The following is a 6,000-nucleotide window of genomic DNA, read 5'->3' on the forward strand; positions in this document are numbered from 1 at the left end:
TACATTCTGGTTGATATCTTAGATGACATTTCATGATGTTACAATCAATTTTGTCATTAGTTTCTCCAAAAAACTTATGTAAATCAATGGCCTTGATTTTTACACCTAATGAGATGTCATCCAAAATATACATATTGATTGTACAAATAGATTAATCCTTGATAAGAATGGCTTGAAAATTTTATTGTCCATGAGGATTGCAAAACACACTCCTTTTGTGTACATTGTGTGTGTTTGAGCCACATTATTCTAAAATAATGTATTTTGGAATAGTAAATTGATGGAAAATATGTGGTTAAGAAAGATGAAAACTTTTGAATTGGTGTATGATATTATTTTATTGTAAAATATATGGTTGAAATGATGCCAAATCACTATTTAAGAATATATTTCTTTTTTAAAAAAATGTGGCTCAAACTAGGCCAAAATAATTATTGAATTTAATAAATTGCAATGCCTTGTTTCTTGAATTTTTGAAATCATATCTAGCCCAAGTTTGTTGTAGATTAAAATGAAATTTTTTGTAGATTTAAAATTGATGAAATGTGTGATTGAAAAATTATGAATTTTATAAAACGTGTGGTTAAAGTTAATTGACTTTGACTTGACATTTTAATTTAGACCAAACAAGGGCTTAATTTAATTGCGATTGATATTTAAAAAGTATATTTATATTAATTTAAAATGAGGAAAATAATAAATACATGTGAAAAAATAAGTAAAATAGAGGAATTTGTTGGATTAAGTAAAAAAATTTAGTATTTGAATTTGCATATGCTCTTTTTTAATGCATAAATTTCTTTAAAGATAAAGAATCTTTTGAAGATGCCTTTAACATAATTTGTTCCCTGGCCAGACAATTTTATCAACTGTCGGGGTGCAATTATATTGGTTTTCCTCTAACCACCTGCTAAATAAATATATCAAATACAAAAATGTTTATATATGTAATGACAGATAAGCATTAAAATATGATAAAGCACTTTGATGTTGACTTTTCCACGTAAATTTTTGGGAAAATTACAGCAGGGTCCCAAAACCTTTAATTTACTACATACTATACCCAACCTTATATTTTTATATACACAGTCCCAAACCTTCCAATGAGAATGGATAGAATCATTCCATCTATCAGTTAGTCAACCTAAAATTTTAAAACGTTGACTCAACTTAATAAAAGGGTTATAAATTAATAAATTCATATTTTTATAATTAAATAAATAAAATGTTCATCTTCGACATCCCCTATCCCATCCCTTCACTAAAACCAAAAATTAAAAAAATTCAATTACCGCCGACCACCACAACGAATCGCCGTCATCGCGTACCCAAATCTCAAATAATAACATAAAAATCTCATTCAAATCCAAAATGAGCACAAAGATATATATCCGACCATAACCATCACCACTAGACCCTGTGCTATTGAAATTCTTGATATTGTCACCACATTATCCTTGTTAGCTTTCACCACCAAGGCTGCACAACCAACAAATATCAAGAAATATGTCCCCATTATCTTCGCAATTATCTGCGTTAATATTCGTAAGAGCATTTTCAAGAGATTTTATATTTTTAAAGAGCATATATCATTTAGAGAGTATCTATAAATTTAGAGAATTAAATTTTTGAAGTACTCCAACAAATTATTTATATTTAACACTTAATCTTACTTCTCCGAAAAATATTTATTAGTTTTTACTATCTCTTATTTTAATTAGTTTTTCTTTATATTATTTTATTATGTCCTACATTGAAAGTTGGAAACACTTTGAATGTATTTAATTATAGAAAGTGAGTTTCGTTATCCAAATTTAGTGAGTTAAATTTACACATTAAATTAAAACGAAAATTTAAAGAGTATTTTGGAAATACTCTAATTATAACGTGTGATTGATAAGTAGTATTTTAGAATTTATTTTATTTAAATCAATAAAGAAGAGGGAATAATTAAGAATCACCTTCTAGATAAAAGGGTAAGACGAAGAAGATACAGCCTAAAGAATCTACAGTGGCAATGGCTGTTGGTTGCTGAATCAGTACAAGTTTTGTGATTACCATTTTCCTCCAGCTTTATATTCATCACCACTCCATGGTTACCATTTTCTCCTGTTCATATCTCCACCATTTTTTCTGGATATAGATCAACGCAATTGACTATGAGGCTTTTATGTCTCATCGTCTTCATTTTTTTGTTCAAAATTCAATTTTTTCCCCGTACGTCAAATCTGTCTGCATTGTTGAATGAACTTTTTGGATTTCTTGGATTTGAGTGAGATTTATGTGTTTATTTTTTGGGATTTGGGTCAGTGACGGTGCCACTTTTTTGCCCTTTCGCACCCATCCACGAATGCCATCACACTTTACTCTGATCCCGACCTTTTTTGTCTTCAACTTTTCCATTTGCACCCCTATCATTGTGTCCACCACAATCTGTAATGGGATCCCATTTCTCTTCTTTAGATTCGACTTCAATGAATTCAATTCCTCCCCGTCTAATAATTTGTAGGACGAACGAATGCTACATCAATGTTGGATTATTTATTTGGGAAAATTAGGATCGACTTCCCAATCTTTCATTAGTTTGAAATTGACTGCCAAACTTAAAATTCAAATTCGATTCTTCAACCTAATCAACTTTGTAAGATTGAATCCTCGCTTGACAAAAACGTTACTTTGATCATTAAAAACTCAAATCTCTCTAAAAATGAATATTATGAACTAAATATTGAAAGAATAAAAAAACAAAAATAGAAATAAGAAAAAAAAATTCAGTTTCATCCCGTTTGCCCTAATTTCATTCACACCATTAGGACCCCATATCCACCCCAACCCCGTTACGGAAATTGAGTTGAATGGGAGCAATTTCTTGGCCGATTTAGGTAGGGATGTCAACACAAGCTGAGTCGAGACGGCTCGTGAGCCGAAATTTGAGGCTCGGGCTTGGCTTAACTTGAGTAAAATGATCAAGCTTTTTTTTGGGGCCAAAAAAATTAGGTTCGACCCTTTCCGAACCAAGCCGAGCAAACTCGATTTTGATTTTATTTTTTTTAAATATAAACTCGTGAACCCGAGTTGGCAAGCCAGACGGGCCAACTCGAACTTTTCCCAGCACCTCAAAATGGGGCTCGGCTCGAGCTTCGAGCTGAGCGGGCTCGAGCTTTTTCCGAGCGGGGCATTTTTATTTTTTTTTTGGTTTTTATTTTTAATTTAATTTACCATTAGGGCATAATAGTCATTTAAAATAAATTGACTTTTTAACCGTCTCTCTACCGTGGACTGAATTGCATAAGGATGAATAGGTCGAGAAGTTAAAATCTCACTTTTAAAAGTTGGAGATTCAATTCCAGACTATATAAAAATTGGAATGTCAAGTCTTAATTTTCCCTATTTATTATGCTCTTTTATTTTGGGCTGATTATTTTGTTTTATACCTTTTTCCATTTGTCTGCACAAGTAGGAATTTGTTTTCTTTTGCAAAATAGATAAAGACTTGTAAGTAATTGTTTTAGGGTGCAATGTGTTTGACTGATTTAGTTTTCAATCCAGAAAATTTTATATTTTTTCATAGTAGATGAGAGAGAAAGAGAGAGTAATGATATACTTTCAATCATACACTTGAAAAGTATTTTTCATGGAAAATAAAATAAATCAAACACACTCCTAGTAATCTTTAAAGGTCAAAGTGAGCTCTTTTATTGTTAATTCACTAATTCAAAATGAATCAAATCTCCTTACTCTTTAGGTAGGATTTAAACCTACAACTAACTCGTTAAGAACCAACCATTACATAAATCGCACTTCGATTTTCTTTAATTTTTTCTCGACAGAGGTCTAGGAAATTAATTAATGACGTGTTAAGATAGCCATATACAAATTAATTAATTTGATGGCCCAATAATACATTCCTTCACTCAATTCTGTTCTCTCTTCTCAAGTTCGAGCACCATTATCAGATTGTGGAGATTGTGCTTTTGTAGGGTTGGATGTCTAATTTTTTTTTTATTAATTGTAGATTGAAATATGATTGTGTAGATGTAATAAATACATCGATATCAACATTGCCATATTTAGAGTGTTTTTTTTTTTTCACCCTTTATGAAAATTCGAAAGTGAATGTGTTAGTCAATAAGAATTTGGACATTGAATTATGTTTTAATTTTATGGATTTACATTAGATTTCTAGTGTTTGTTTATCTTACAACAGAAATAAGCTTGTTCAGGTAGTCATTGCTCTCTAAAATGTATGCGAAGGCCTTTCATTCACGAAAACATCTTCTATTTTTGAATAATGTTACTTGAAATAATGCAATTTCCAAATCCAATTGTAATGTTGTATGCAAAGTCCATTACTACGTGGTAAGGGATGATCGATCACAATAAAAAATAAGTGACTACACATATGTAACTAGATGATGATATGCAATACTTTAGCAACAGCTCGTTCACAGATACAATAGTAAACATAACATTTATCTTAAAGAAACAACAAAGATAAATGGCAAAGAAAATTAATAATAATAATAATAATAATAATAATAATAATAATAATAATAATAATAATAATAATAATAATAATAATAATAAGATGATCTTGTAGTTTCCGTCCCATTCAAATTAGCTAGTAGCAAACAAACAATATTGTCAATATCCAAATCAACTAAAGAAATGACGTACTTACATATATCATCCTTGTTGGAAAAAATTCAAAATAATGAATTAGTAACAACGAGCTTTTGATTTCAAATTTCAATTCTCGGCTTAATTTTGGGTTGAATTGGTAGTTATAAAGCCTTGATGACAATTGTAACATATTGCTCTATTGGCGATTGTAATATTTTGGTTTTAGTACAAAACACTTTCCTCATCCTAGTACTATATAAAGAAGTATTTTCCTTCTTATTCCACACACCAAAAAATTAATAATAAAAAAATAAATTTGCGAGCTCTTTCCTCTCTTTGCTTTCAAGAGTTTTATTCTTTGTGGCTTAGATAATTATTTTCTAGCTCGGTAATAAAATTCTAAAGCAATGACGAGGTGTTAATTAGCTACCTTTAACTAGTGCTCTGAAAAACATAATGCTTAGTGATGCGTGGAGACCAAGCTTTTGTTGTTGCGTGCCTATTGAGGCTTAGGTCTAAATAGTGATGGCAACAGGCGGGGCACCCCCACCCGGTCCCGCTCGTTTCCCCCAAGGGGACGGGGACGGGGCAACTTTTTGCCCCGTTTAATTTTTTTTATTTTTTATTTTTTTTACATTTTCAAAATTTCGAATTATGTTATTATTAAAGAATAAGATACAAATTCAAAATTAGTTTTTAACAGGTGAATTGTTTAGAAATAAAATTATTTTTAATTTTGTTTTTATTTTTTCCTTTACGGGACGGGTTCGGGGGCGGGGGGGAGGGGTTCGGCGCCTCACCATGCCTCGCCCCACTCCGCTTTGCCACCCCTTTCGGGGAGGGTTTTATTGCCATCCCCAGGTCTAAAAGACATAAAAAAATGTTTTTCTTATTTTAATATTATTTAAAATTTTTAATCAATTTAAAAAACGTTAAATAATACATACAAATTATAGTACCAAAATGTATTATTAAAAGGTTAATATATATGTGTGCGCGCGCGCGCGCGCGCGATGAAGAGTTTTTAATTTTCATTAATTAGTAAAAGATATGAAAATGATTAATTAACTTAATAAAATATAAATAACTATCTATAGAATAGTACAATACATTACAACTAAATCAAAAGTACAATACAATGCAGTCAAACCAATAGTACAATACATTACAGTCAAATCAAAGATACAATGTAATATACATAAGCAAGGGGATTCTTGTCCCATATCGAAAGTATACAATAAACTCCTAGACTTGACTTCTATAAATTAGTGGACCAATAAGTGGGTAAGTAAGTTTCTGGACCTAAATCTATTGGCCTTAAGTTTGAAAAATTTATAATTGTTAATTTTTGGGCCTTTCAATCCAATTGACTTAAAA

Source organism: Olea europaea, chromosome 17, assembly GCF_002742605.1.
Source record: "Olea europaea var. sylvestris chromosome 17, O_europaea_v1, whole genome shotgun sequence".
In the NCBI taxonomy this organism is placed as follows: Eukaryota; Viridiplantae; Streptophyta; class Magnoliopsida; order Lamiales; family Oleaceae; genus Olea; species Olea europaea.